Source organism: Nannospalax galili, unplaced genomic scaffold (genome assembly GCF_000622305.1).
Source record: "Nannospalax galili isolate Female #2095 unplaced genomic scaffold, S.galili_v1.0 scaffold178, whole genome shotgun sequence".
Taxonomy (NCBI): Eukaryota; Metazoa; Chordata; class Mammalia; order Rodentia; family Spalacidae; genus Nannospalax; species Nannospalax galili.
The window spans coordinates 2,419,210-2,434,523 of record NW_008341757.1 but is presented as its reverse complement, the minus strand read 5'-3'; the positions used below and the strand labels follow the sequence as shown (position 1 = coordinate 2,434,523).

Genomic DNA, 15,314 nt, shown 5'->3' with positions numbered 1-15,314 from the left:
TATATTAAAAAATTAATATTGTAAAATATATTTGCATATGACTGCACTTAAGCGTACAGTTCAGTTGTATTAACTGCATTCTCATGGTGCAGACATGATACACAAAACTCCTTTATGTACTGCAGCAAAGTAGAATTTATGGATTATATGGCAGTTCTATTTTTAGCTTTTATTTCTTTTGGTCTTCTTGAGACAGGGTTCCCCTGTAGCCCCAGCTGGCCTGGAACTCACTATGTAGACCAGGGTGGCCTCGAACTCGCGGAGATACACCTACTTCTGCCTCCCAAGTGCTGGGACCAAAGGCATGCGCCACCATGCCTGGATATTTTTAATTTTTAAAAGATTTTTAGTTATTTTTTTTTTTTGATGTGATTGTTTTCCCTGAATATCTGTAAATGTACCTGTGTTGTGCAGTGTCCTTGGAGGCCAAAAGAGGGCATTGGATCTGGAGTTAGGACTGGCTGTTAGCAGCCCTGTGGGTACTGGGAGCCCACCCTCAGTCCTACACAAGAGCTATCTCTCCAGCCCGTTTTTCCCACACTGTGTTCTCCAGTGGTTCCATCATCTTACATTCCCACAAACTGTACAAGGCTCCACATTTTTCAAATTCTTGCCAACACTTAATTTCTTTGTGCACCTGCGAGTGTGCATGTGTGTGTTTTGGCCAGCCTGGTAGCATATGAAATGATGTCTCCTTGGTTTCTTTTTGTTTTTGTTTTTCTGAGACAATGTCTCCCCACCAGGCCTGGAACTCATTGCTTAGACCAGGCTGGCTTTGCTCTCACAAAGATCTACCTGCTTCTGCCTCTTGAGTGCTGGGATTAAAGGCTCCACTCTCCTAGGCCAGCCCATTGTGGGGTTTTTTTTGCATTTAATTTGGGGTATGATGTTGAGTATCTTTTCATGTGCTTATTGACCATTGTTTATGCCTTTGGAGAAATGTCTGTCTTCTCTTTCTTTACCCCTTTTTGACTTGGCAAACAAATTCATTTATTTTTCTGCTGTTGTGTTTTAATATTCTTTGAATATTCTCTGGATAGTCTAAATATTAATCCAGTGTGATATGCAAGTATTTTATGTGTGGTGGGGGTTGCCTTTTAAAACTCTATTGATAGTATCTTTTGATTCATCCAAATTTTAAATTTTGATTAAGCTTTTCTTGTTACCTATACCTGTGTTGTCATATTTTCAAGAACATAAAAACTGGGAGCTGGATGCATGACTCAGTAAAGTGCTTGCTGTGTAAGCATGTGAACCCGAGCTTGGATCCCTCGCATCCATGTATGAGGCTAGGTGCAGTGTCATGTACCTATAGTCCCATCCCTTTGATGTCAGAGACAGGAAGATCCGGGGCTTGCTGCCCAGCCAATCTAGAGAAACTAGTGAGCTCTGAGCACCAAGTTTAGTGAGAGTCTCTGTCTCAGAAAATATGTTAAGAGTTACAGAAATCTGGGGTGTGTGTGAATGTAATCTGTTTTTATGTCAGTAGCACGTGGTTTTGATTATTGTTACTTTGTAGTAAGTTCTGCAAATGAGGTATTAGTCTTCCAACTTTGTCCTTTTTAGGGCTGTTGGATATTCAGTGTCACAAGTTTTCAAACAAACTTTTGGAGATGATTTTTTTGTTATTGTTCTTTTTAAGACAGGATCTCCCTGTAGCCCCAGCTGGCCTGGAACTGTGTAGACCAGGCTGTGTAGACCAGTCTGGCCTGGAACTCAAAAGAGATTCCCCCTGCCTCTGCCTTCCAAGTGTTGTTACTAAAGACATGCACCACCACACTTGGCTAGAGATGATTTTTCTATTTCTCCAGAAAATATCATTGAAAGTTTGAAAGAAATTGAATTGAATTTGAAGTGGCTTTGGGTAATAGATCTTTTAACAGTATTGTCTTCTAATCCTTGAACATGGAGTACCTTCCCATTTATTTGTGTTTTGTTTAGTTTTATTCGTGAATGTTTTGTTTTCAGTGTGTTAGTCTTTTGAATAGAAATTTGTTTAACCTTGGTTTTGATTTTTTTTTTTTTATCATGGGCATGTAAACATGAAACTATTTTTTGTGTTCATGTCCTGTTACTTAGCTACCAGAATAGTAATAAACACTGTAAGCTTTTCCTTTCAAGATCAGGAAAAAGACAAGGATAATGCCTGCTTTTGTTACTTCTTTTTTACATAGTAGTGGAAATTCTAGTCAAAAACTAGATCAGGGGTCTGAGAGATAGCCCAGACCATCTTGTTTTAAACCCCAAATACAAAAATTGGAGGGGACACATATATGTGTTTATTTTATTTATGATGCTGTGTGTTTCTGAATGCACGTGAATGTGTTATGGTACACGTGTAGAGACCAGAGTACAATTTGCAGAATTTGGTTCTCTCTATCCTATGGAACTCGAACTCAGGTCTTTCCCCTTCTAAGCCATTTACTCAGCCCTGGGATTTTACATCCTACATGTAGCATTAGGTCTCATTTCTTTCTTTGCTAGTTGGATATATAAAAAGTGCCATTTAATTGTTTTAATTTGCATTTCTTTAATTAATAGGGTTATATTCATATTTATTATCAATTTCTACTTGTTGTCTTTTTTCAGTACTTGTTAGGGTTTTTGTTTGTTTGTTTTGATCTTTTTGAGAGAGGGTCTTCCTGTAGTCCCAGCTGACCTAGAACTCACTATGAAGACCAGGCTGGCCTCAAACTCAGCTGCTTCTGCCTCCCAAGTGCTAGGATCAAAGGTGTGCGCCACCACGCCCACCTTGGTTTTGTTTTGTTTTTCTTCCATTTGTTATGAACTTTATTACTAGACAGTCTGACCCATCTGTCCTCGTTCATCATTTGCTCAGCTTGTTAAAAGCAAGCCCTTTGGAATTAGTAGCTATACTTTTAAAGAAAATCTATTAATTCAAACAGAACCATCCAACCCCCTTTCTTCCATTAAAAATTAATAAACAAGTGATTTGGGTGTCCTTAAAATGCTTAAGAAAATATTTGTGTCCTAAGCATTTTGTAAATTCTTTTATCTATAGCACACATAGCAGGTTTTCTTGCTTCACTTTCTCATCCATAAAATGAAGGTTTTAAGGGTGTCTGTAAGTGGTAGTTATGAACCGTAAAATCAAAGCGTCCTCTGGAAAATGACATGAGAAACAACAGTGGAGGCTGATCTTTGGTTTTAACTTTTTTCAAATTTAGTTTTCTGATTCTTTGGAATTGATGCTTTGTGTATTTTTACTTAAGCGTGTTTGTGTTTATTATCTTCCTGGTTTCCCTCCTGTGTGCCCTGAGTATTCCATATTGGTTATGCTGTCTTGCCCACTGCCCACTCCTAGAAGTCAATGGAAACTGCTAGTGCCTAGTGTTTTTTACAATCTTGAGGAGAAGCCAGGTGTGGAGGCGTGGCCTTTAATCCCAGCACCTGGGAGGCAGAGGTGGGCAGAGCTCTGTGAGTTCAAGGTCAGCCCAGTCTGCATAGAGTTCCAGGTCAGCTGCTGCTCTGGGGAGACCCTGTCTCATTTAAAAAAAAAAAAAAAAAAAAAAAGGCCAACAATAAAAATAAAATCATGACAAGATGAAAAACTACTTCATCATCTCATTAGCCTGTTCTGAACTTTATATTTAAAATTTTAAACATTTAAATCTCCAACGAAGCGTGCGCAGTGTGGCACCTGCCCTCCAACGAAGTGTGCACAGTGCGGCGCCTGCCTCCTTCTACATTGTTACCCTTCATTTTTTCCAGAATGCCAGGAGCAAAACATTTCTTGGCGCATAATGTTTAGTGCAGCTGAAGCCGTGCCTGCTTCCATTTTGCTTGACTCTGTTAATCAGGGCACCACTTAGACCATTCTAGTGTGGTAGATAAGATAGCTTAAGAGGATTACCTTCCATCATGTAAGTTATTTAATATATTGTTTATATATTAATATATATATGTTGTTAGATTTTACTTATTTTCATGAAAGTTTTGTGATAATACATTTATCTGCACCAAAGAAAGCACGTGTTCACAGTGATATTTGAAATCAGTGAAATCACCTACCTAACTGGGTTAGGGCCCTGGCTCCATCTCCTTTAGGAAAACCTCCTTTGTGGAGTGGGGCTTTGACCCAACCCCCTGGGCTGTACTGCCCCATTTTCCAAGAGGCAAACTTTTCTGCTGACTCACCCTTCCAGATCACCCCAAACAGAATTAATCTCCCTAGTCTGTGCTCCTGTAGGAGTTTGTTCATACCTCTTCATGGCTCATTTTGCTTTGTATTGTATCTGCTGTGTCTGTCTTCTTCTGAGTTCTTTGAGGAGAGGACTCATGTCTACTCATCTTTATGAGTTTCCTAGGAAATCTAGCACAATGACTTACCATTGTAGGCAGTAAGTAAATGCTTTTTTTAAAGTGGCATATCCTCAGAGTTGAAAGTTACAGCACATTTCTGCATACTCAAATTCTGTATGTATGAATTTGCCAGGTGTGGTGGCGCATGCCCTCAGGGGCTAGAAGCAGGCTGATGTCTTTTCATTTGAGGCCAGCCTCTGCTACATAACAATCACCAGGCCAGCTAGGGCTACATAGTGAGACCCTGTCTTAAAAAGACAGATAACGTCAACAAAAATGGGGTTGGGGGAACGGAGGTAGGTGGACTAGAGAGATGGCTCAGTGATTAAAAGAGCTGTCATCCCCGGCTTTGATTCCCAGCACCCACATGGTGGCTACGAACCGTCCTTAACTCCAGTTCCAGGGGAATCTGATGTCCTCTTCTGACTCTGCGGCATTGCACGACACGGGTGCACACACATACATGCAGGCAATACACTCATACACATAAAATAAAAGTAATAAATAAAATATATTTTAAAAACAAGCCCCCAGCTTCTTGGCTAAAAGTAAAAATGTCCTTTGGCCTCTTAGCAACATAATCTGTTCCAAAGGCCAAAAGGTGTCAGAAGTATTTGGGAGCTCTTATCCCTAAAAGATTTTAGGGTTACCTCTTCAGAGGGGGAATGTTACAATATCAATAGGTTCCATAAATTAAACTGGTCCAGACTATAAAATTGTCTAGTCTGTTGGAGGACCTACTTTTCCAGTCTCACTGGTCAATTACCTGGTGATAGAACCACTCCCAGGAAGAAAGGTTCATCTTAAGTTATGCTAAATAGATGGGTAAAATACATGGTATATTAATTAGATAGTAAATATTTCTGGGGAACTAGCTCAGACCCCTAACACCCCTTCCCCAGAACTTTCAGACCAGCCACAGTCATGTAGGTCTCTGTAAGTCTGTCTGCTTTCCTGAACTGTTCAGAACATGTAATTTCTCCTTTTCTTCTTCATGCCTTTCTTAGTAAACATGCTTTCCCTAAAGCTTTGGGCTGCCCCTAGCATCTTGTAGTTCTTCACTTTTTCTGAAAAGCTTCCTTTTCCCAGCTCATGATCCTATTTTTTAAAAATATTTTTATTTATTATTTTTATTTTTATGTGTATGAACATTCTGCCTGCATGTATGTAAGTGCATCCATGTTGTGCATGTGTCAGAGCCCCTGGAACTGGAGTTATGGTTGTTAGCCATCATGTGGGTGCTGGGAATGAACCTAGGTCCTCTGTAAGAGCAGCCAGTGCTCTTAACTGCTGAGCCATCTCCCTAGCCTCACCTATGAAGTCTTAGTTAACCATCTGAACATTTCACATGGAAGACAAGCAAAAAGCTTTTTCTACAGAAATGCATTTTCCCACACACACCTCACCAAAGCGTGTTGGCAGGTATCTTCATTCACATCTACTCGTTAGTTCAAGAATTTGAAACAATATTAATGATTCTTTGAGAGTTTAAAACAATGTATTTTGATCATATTCAGACTCCCCATCTGGACCCCTATGTACTACCCCCTACAAACTTCATGCCTCGTATTACTATTTTTCTTTTTAAGGTCTTTTGAATCTAAATTGTGTTCTCCAAATGCTCTTGGGTGTGGGTTCATGCCTTGGAGTGTGTTCAACCTAACAGGTTGTTACATCCTTAAAGAAAACTGTCTTCCTCTTCCAGCACCTATCAATCACCAACAGGGCTCAGGTAGGGCTGGGGCTTCTTACCCCCTTCCCCATCCATGCTGGGATTTTGTCTGGCTTGCACTTGTACAGATCTTGTGCATGCTGTCAAAAGCTCTGTGGATTCCTAGAGCCAGGCATGCTGGCACAACCTGTAACTCAGCACTCAGAAGACTCAGGCAGGAGAACTACTCTTATATTGTGCAATATAGCAAGACCCTGTTTTAAACCAAAACCCCAAAAAGAAACAACAAAAAAGGAGAAAGACAGAGCCAACTCTTCATGTAATTAGTCAAAAATTTAAGTAAAAATATGTAAAATGGGGCTGGAGAGATGGCTCAGAGGTTAAGAACACTGGCTGTACTTGCAGAAGACCTGGGTTCAAATCCCAGCACCCACATGGCAGCTAACAACTGTCTGCAACTCCAGTTCCAGGGGATCCAGCAGCCTCTTCTGTCCGCCACGCATATTGCACAGCATGGGTACAACTTACCTACATCAATACACTCATACACATAAAATAAAAGTAATAAATAAAATATATTTAAAAAAAAAAAGTCCTCTGGCAGCTCTTGCAGAGGACCCAGATTTGGTTTCTAGCACCCGTGTGGCAGCTAACAACTGAATGTAACTCTAGTTTTAGGGGCTCTTATGCCCTCTTTTGGCCTCTGAGAGTATTGCATGGCCCCAGTGCACTTATGTATGAGTGTACATATTAAAATTAAAAAAAAAACCCAAAAAACACCAAACTCTGTGAATTACTGATTTTAGACATTGTAATATTGATGAAGAAATATTGAATGCTTGTTTTATATAAAAGATACACCTGGTTCCTAAGCTTTCAAAATGGGGAATGTAAGATTACCCAAGATAACTTATTTTGAGTGTGTGAAACTAAGGAATGAGTTGCTTTACAGTCAGCTAAAATATGCTGGCCTTTGGTAATTTGTTGACTTTCTTTGTTGAGTTTTAGGCTTAGACTATTTCTTCTTAGTGTGAACTTTTCTTCTAGAATAGTGTTCTAATTTGCTTTGATAAAACCCTAACCAGAAGCAGCTTGGGGCAGAAAAATGTTTTTCTCTTAAACTTCCACATCACAGTGTATGATTGAGGGAGCATCTCAAGGAGGGAACCTGGATGCAGGACCTGTTTACCTCCCTTGGCCTGTGCTCAAGCCCTTTTCTTATCCAACCCAGGCCCACCTGCCCTGGAGTGGCACCAGTCACAGTGTCTTTACTCTCCTCCATCAATTAGCAATTAAGAAAATGCCCCACAGACAAGCCCACAGGTGCGTCTGATGGAGGAAGCTTCTCTGTTGAGGTTCTCTGTTCCCAGCCTTCTCTAGCTGACAAAAGCTTACCAGCACAGTTAGGTAATTCTGATTGACGTATAAACCTCCATTAATGTGTTTCTTTTAGATTCTTTATCTAGTAAGAGTCCTTTTTAGTCATTGTCTATTCAGAAAGAAACTTCTCCTTGGGGAGGAATTGCTGCTCTTCGAGATAAAATTTCCCAAATGTTGGCAGTTACATTGCTCAAGTTGGTTTAGGTTATGGTCTCTGCCGTGTTACTAACATGTGAAGACATACCACATCCAGATAGGAAGTAAATGTTGAAATTAATCCATTTAAAACATTTTACATACCAAATGTAAAATGAGTTTGCAGAGTTGTTAATAATACATGATTTTTGTATTTGACTAAATAATGAAATAAAAGAATTGACAGTATACCCTCAGGGTTAGTATTTCTTTGAAAGGTAAAATACTTTAAGATCAAGTTATAAATAGTAAATTATTCATCTTTCTAAATGATAAAATCTGAAACTGGTGATAGATGAGCACACAGATTCATTTCTTGTAGATCACAGAAATGGCATATATTTGGATAATACTGTGTTTTAAAAAACTGTAAAGAGGGGTCAGTGAGATGGCTCAGCTAATGTAAAGGCATTTGCTACCAAGCCTGATGACCAGCTTCAGTTCCTGGATCCCACATGGTAGAAGGATGACCAGCTCCCACAAATTGTCCTCTGACCTCCACACACAAGCCATGGAACAATGCACACCCACACCCACTCCAACCCTTCCTCTCTCTCACACGCTAACTAAGTAAAATGAATAAAAAGAACCATAAAGAAATTCAAACTCTGATTAATTTAGTTGTTAGAAAATTGTTCTTTCTTGGACTGGAGAGATGGCTCAGTGGTTAAGACACTGACTGCTCTTACATAGGACTGGGGTTCGAATCCTGGTACTCATTTACATGGCCACTAACACCTGTCCCTAGGGACTCAGTGTCCCCTTTGACCTCTGTAGGCACCAGGCATGCACATGATATATGCATGCAGGCAACACACATAAACATTTTTTTTTGTATTTTTGAGACAGGGTCTCCCTGTAGCCCCAGCTGTCCTGGAACTCACTATGTAGACCAGGCTGGCCTTGAACTCACAGAGATCTACCGGCCTTTGCCTCCAGAGTGCTGGGATTAAAGGTGGGATTAAAGACGTGCACCACCATGCCTGGCTTACACATAAGCTTTTTTAATTAAAAAAATTAAGAGGGGCTGGAGAGATGGCTCAGCGGTTAAGAGCACTGACTGTTCTTGCAGAAGACCTGGGTTCAAATTCCAGCACCCACATGGCGGCTGGCAACTGTCTAACTCCAGTTCCAGGGAGTCCAGTGCCCTTCTTTCCCTTCCTTGGGCACTGCATGACACAGGTGCGCTTATCCTAAACATGTAGGCATAACACTTATCACATTAAAAAAAATTAAAAAGTAATCAAAATAGCACTGACATGAGTTTGGCTATCTGTACATTTTGAATGGGAGCCTTCACCGAACAACCTTCTTCCTCATCCAGTTTCAAACTTGAGGACTCTTCAGAACCACCTCAGCAAGTTTGATAATTGACTAGAACAAAGAATTTACTGAAACCTAATAAAACACATATGCCTACCTTGTCCTATGAGAGTATTTTCAGCTGGTATAAACCTCTGTGTAGAGAATTGTCTTTTCAGGGAAAGTGAAGAGAGCAGAGTAACAACAACAGTAGTTACTGGCACTGCAGTGTTCTCCAGCAAGATGGTCCTGCAGTTAGAGACCCAGCCCATCTCATTCAAAAGCAGTTTCTTTTTAAAACGAAAAAAAGGAGAAGAATTTAGAAAATATTATTTTTATGTTACTTTATGTGTATCAGTGTATTGCCTACATGTGTATAAGGGCACCCATGTTGTGCAGTGTCCAAGGAGGTCAGAAGATGAACAGGTGTTAGCTCCCATGTGGGCACTGGGAATGGAACCCAGGCCCTCTGTAAGAGCAGTGTTCTGACCACTGAGCCATCTCTCCATCTTATTTGTGTGCCTGCGCGCACTTTCGTGCAGGTGCCATAGGTGTTTCGTGTTCCTGGAGCTGGAGTTGGTGCTGGTTGTGAGCCACCTCATGCTGCTGCGAACCTAACGGGTTCTTGACAAGAGCAGTCTGCAGTCTTAACCACTGAGCCATCACTTCTTCCCCCTCAAAAGCAATTTCTATACAGTCTTAGTGCCTTAAATTGTTCTTTGAAAGAATATTTATTGTCTGTATAGGTGGGTACATGCAGTGGTGCATGGGTGGAGGCCAAAGGAAGGTGCGGGTGTCACTTCTCCCTTTCCACCATGTGCTTGGGTCCTGAAGATCAAACTCTGGTCTTCAGGCTTGGTGGCAAGCATCTTTACCTGCTGAGCCATCTTGTTGGCCCTTGATTTGTGTTTTTATGATAAATTGTCACTGTGTAGCCCTGACTGGAATTTGCTGTATAGACCAAACTGGCCTCAAAATTGTGCAGTCTTCCTGCCTTCTGAGTTCTGGGATTGCAAGTTTCTTCCACTGTTCCTATTTTTATGTGACACTGGGGATTGAACCCAGGACTTTGGCACATGCTAAGCCAGCACTCTACCAACCGAGCTACATCCCTAGCTCAGCAGTATTAGTAGTGAATTTTGAAGCACAATGCAAGTGCTTCTCTTTGTGGTTTGTATCTTCCTTATGAGATAATGTTTTAATGATGAGGCATAGTGTAGTAAGTAAGTAGCTTACAGATAACAGAAACAATTTTATTTTGAAGAACTTAAGTAACTGAATAGTGTAAGTTTAAAAGTGAAAATCTTTTCCCATGCTTCTGTGTGTCTCCTGGGGTATCCGTATTAATAGTTTGTCATTTCAGATTTTTCCACCTTTTCCATTCCCTCCTCCTCGGTAAATGCGTAAATATTCACTACCAGCTTTATTTGCGTAATGTTTTCACATCCATGTTTGCAGTGAGCTGTATCTTCAGCCCAGAAATCTTCTTGCAAATTAGAGAACTTTTTGTTTATAACTGTTTTGTGAATTAAATGTGATTTTGATATCTTAAGTTTATAAAGTTGAACTTTAGATTATGAACAACCAAGAATGGCCTGTCCAGGCCATTTTAGAATTTTCTAAACTGGGAAACCCCAAAGATGCATGTGCTAACCTTGAGGCATCAGGCATTATAAAAATGCTTTGTTGAGTCTTTTCGTGGTTTTCATTGAGGGTCAGCATGTAAACCAAATCAAAGTGCAGAAAGGGAGAGATAGCCATTGGAGGTTCAGGAGCATTTTAATCACTCTAGATGTCTGTGGCTCCCACCTTCTTAGTGAACAGCACCAGACTCTAATCTGGTACCCTCACTTATGTGTGAACTTTTTGTTTTATGATTTGTGAAGCATGGTCAGGTGACAGTCTGAATCAGTCTGGATTTGAGTGTCGTGCAGTCACTGCCATGTACCTTTGTTGGTGTGGGCTTCCAACACTGCTTTAGAGTTTTCAAGTAGAGGGAACGACATCAAGCTTCCTCCTTTCCTTGTCACTTAGGACATTCTCATTTAAATAAAACTTATTTTTAAGCTTTTTTAGTTTACATTTGTTTGTATATGTGTGCGCTACAGTTTTTGCATGGGAGTCAAATCCCTCCTTTTACCATGTGGGTTCTAAGGATTGAACTCGGGTCATCAGGCTCAGTTGCAAGCGCTTCTAATATTTAAAGTCTATTTAAAGAGCATAGGCAAGAGTAATTTTGGAGAACTTAATAAATTTAGGAAAGTTGTGGTGTGCATTTATTTTGTTGTTTTAGCCAAGTTGTGTTTCTTTGAACCTTAAATCATGATAATCTAGTTGGGTGTGATGTTGCATGCTAGCATAATCCTGGCCTTGGGGAGCTGGAGACGATTCTGAGTTCTATGCCAACCTGGACTTCCTAGGAGACTGTCTGAAAAAAATGGAGGACTGAGGTTATAGGCCATGGTAAAGTGCTTGCCTAGCACGCTCAGGTCCTAACGACCCCCAGCTTCACAAAACAATCAACTGGTTTTCAAAGGTCTTCACTGTGTAGATCAAATCCAGCTGGACATGACATGCTTACCTCCTGGTGCCCGTGTCATTCCTGGGCACTATCTAAAATCAGTGGCCAAGAACATACATTATTTCGTTTTGGGGAAAACTTACAGAAGACATGGAAAGCAGAACCAAAATCATCCCGTCTGCTCTGAAAACGCCTTTCCTCACAGCCAACTCTTGCACAACTGTTCCCTACCCCACCCTAACTTTTTTCCTTCTTAACTTTTGACTTCTCCTCCTCCCTTTTTTTTCCCTAAAAGTTTATTTATTATTTTTATTTTATGTATATGCATGTATTGCCTGCATGTAGGTAAGTGCACCCATGTTGTGCAATGCCCGTGGAGGTCAAGAAGAGGCTGTCGGATCCCCTGGGACTGGAGTTACAGACAGTTGTTAGCTGCCATGTGGGTTCTGGGATTCGAACCCGGGTCTTCTGCAAGAACAACTTCTCAAGTTTGTGACATTTCTTTAATGGAAAAATCTTTTCAAACAAGTAATAAAGCTTTAAAAATTGCCAGTCATGGTTGCATACACTTGGAATCCCAGCACTCAAGAGGCTTAGGAAAGAGAATTATGACTTTGTAGCCAACCTGGGCTACATAGCAAGACAATATAAATAGATAGATAGATAAATAATAAATAAATAAATAAATAAACGAACGAACAAACCAAAAATGCTATGTATAGTTATACATCACTTAATTATGTGGACATGTCCTGACAAATGTGTCACCATTAGGGAATTCTGTCATTGTGTAAATGTCACAACACATTCTTAAACAACCCAGAAGGTATAAACCTGTCACTTATCTAGCTAATTGTTCCTCCGCTGTAAACCATTAAAGACTATAGTGAATACTTTGGAGAGTAGTATTTTTTAGAAATGCTAAAAGTTACGTACAGGCAGAATACAGTATTGTACGTGGAAAGAAAGGAAATGAACTTAATAATAAAGTACATTCACTGTCATAGACGTCCAAACCTACGCATTGATGGCAAGTAGTTACTAAAGAAACATATCAACTTAATGCATATATTTAAATCTTAACACTCTACCTGTAAGCCAAAGCAATCCAGCATTACCTACAATGGAAAGGAGTTGCCAGTTTTCATACAACAGGCATCCTGTGATATAAAATTTACACTCAAAAAATTACATAAAACATTATTATGTATTATTTTTATTTTTTATGTATATGAGTGTATTGCCTGCGTGTATGTGAGTGCACTCGTGCTGTGCAGTGCTGCAGAGGTCAGAAGAGGGCTTCGGATTCCCTGGAACTGGAGTTAAGGACAGTTTGTAGCCGCCATGTGGGTGCTGGGAATCAAACCCCAGTCCTCTGCAAGAGCAGTCAGTGCTCTTAACCACTGAGCCATCTCTCCAGCCCCCATAGCACATTTTTGGATTTTAATTTTCTTTTAATAAAATTCTACTTGTTTGGGCTGGGGATAGTGGTGCAGACCTTTAATCCCAGCACTTGGGAGGCAGAACAGAAGCAGGTGGATCTCTGTGAGGTCAAGGCCAGCTGGGGCTACAGGGAGACCCTGTCTCTAAAAGACTCCCCCCCCCCCGCAAAAATAATTCTTGCTTTTAACATGTTAACTTTAGGAAATGTGTCGTAGCTCACCTTAATAGATATTGTTCCCTTACTGTCTTTTCATTATTAAATTTGTTTATTGAGAAAGGGTTTGATGTGTCCCAGAACTCTCTGAAATTCACTGTGCAGTTGAGGGTGGCCTTGAACTTCTGATCTTCCTGTTTTAACCTCATGTGCCAGAAATAGATGTGTGTCACCACCATGTCAGTGGACTGGAGGTGGATTCAGGGCTTTCTGCATGCGAAAGCAAGCACTCCACTCTACGTGAGTTCTGTTCCTAGCCTCCACGATTACATTTATGAACAGAGGAAAAAGTGCTTGCTTAGCACAGGCTTTAAAAGTACTTCTTTTGCTGCTTTATGCGGGAGGAACTAAGAATTGATAGGGTGTTGTCCCTTTTTAAGATGTGCGTTCTTTCTTTGGTTATATATATTAGCTAGTCTTCTTTAATTGCTCTGCTGAAAACGGAAGTATTTGATTTAAATTAGGCACTTTGTTATTTGCATATTAAGTATAGGCAGTTTAAGCATAGAGTTTCTAAAGGGAACTTTTGGGGCCTCACAGAGGTTAATGTTTTGCTAGAGGTAAGTGAGCACCCTCAGCTAACTGGGAGTAAGTGTTATTTTTCATTTACAGTTCTGTAAATCATTAACATTTAATATAGCTTCCCATCTCATTGATTTCGGTGTTGAGACCTGTATCTGTGAAGAAGATTATATGTACAGTGTGTCCTTAGGGCTTTTAGTCACTACTTTATTTCATATCTTGTATTTGTTTTTTTGTACTTCTAAAGTAATAATACAATAATACAATATGATACTGAGTCATGACATGAAAAAAAGATGCAGAGTTGAATATACTATTTGCTGCTTTTTTGCAAAGTTAAGTAAAATCAGTCAGAAAAATCAATATGGATGTCTGTTTATTTGTAAACATAAAGGTACTTGTCAAGGATATATGATAATAGAGATCATAGTTCCCATTCTGTATGATCTGGTTACTTTATTCTCTGCTCTGATATATTTTTAGTGTCATCCATGGGCACCAACTCTACTTGTAGTGTGAAGCTACTATGTATGTGTTACTGTACAGAAATATTTAAACCTCGAGTTACACTATTTACAGGATGTTGATTTAAAACTTTTTTTTGTGTGTGTGTTTATGAGACAGGGTCTCCCTGTAGCCCCAGCTGTCCTGGAACTCGCTATGTAGACCAGGCTGGCCTCAAACTCACAGAGATCGGCCTGCCTCTGCCTCCCAAGTGCTGGGATTAAAGGCATGCGCCACCACGCCTGGCTTTAAAACTTTTTTTAAATGGAATTGTAAGGCAGATGTTGTGGCATGGGCCTGTATTTCCACCAGTCAGGAGGTGCGGGCACAAGTATCAGGAGTGTTCAGGGGCATCTTTTGCTACATAGAGAGTTCAAGGCCAGTGCTAAGACCAGTCTCTGTCTTAAAGGCACTGGCTCCTAAGACTAAGGACTTGAGTTCTGTCCCTGGAACCCACATCGTGACAGTAGAAAAATGACTCTCTCAAATTGTCTTCTGACTTCCAGTGTGTGTTGTGGCACTCTGCGAATACGTGAGTATGCACACACACACACACACACACACACACATTTTGGAGACAAGGTGTCAATGTGTAGCCTTAGGTGGGCCTGGAACTCACTGTGTAGACCAGTCTGGCCTTGCATTCAGAAGTTTGTCTACCCCTGCCTCCTGAATGCTGGGATTAAAGACATGTACCACCTTGCCCAGCTAAGATCATAATTTTTGAAAAAAAAACACTGACTTAAAAAAAGTTTAGTTAGGGGCTGGAGCGATGGCTCAGCTGCTCTGGAAGGGAACCTGAGTTTTGTTGCCAACACCCACATTAGGCAGTTCACACCCATCTGCTTCTCCATCTCCATGGAGATTTGATGCACTACACCCACGTGCACATACCCACATGGAGACAAACACACATACACATATAAGTACAAGTAATTCTTAAAAATTCATTTACATTTTCAATTACGATTTTGTGAGTTTGGGTCAATTTGTATGCCTACATAACCTCTGGTGATCCAGATAGAGTTCCCACACCTTTAGAAATGTCATTGTGCAGTTGGTTCTCCTGTGCGTTACTTCTGTCCATACCCTTGACCTCTGGTAACCATTGAACTAGTCTCCAATGAGAGTTTTTATTCTTTAAATTTTATTTTATTTATTATATGTATATGAGTGCACCCATGTCGTGCAATGCCACGGAGGTCAGAAGAGGGCTTTGGATTTCCCTGGAACTGGAG

General features: G+C 40.4%; 1 protein-coding gene across 1 annotated transcript in view; it reads left to right on the top strand.

Annotated features, from left to right (window-relative positions):
- The window catches only part of Jmjd1c (jumonji domain containing 1C), a 144,448-nt gene that overhangs the window by 4,511 nt on the left and 124,623 nt on the right, over positions 1 to 15,314 (top strand). The gene's annotated exons all lie outside the window — the stretch shown is intronic.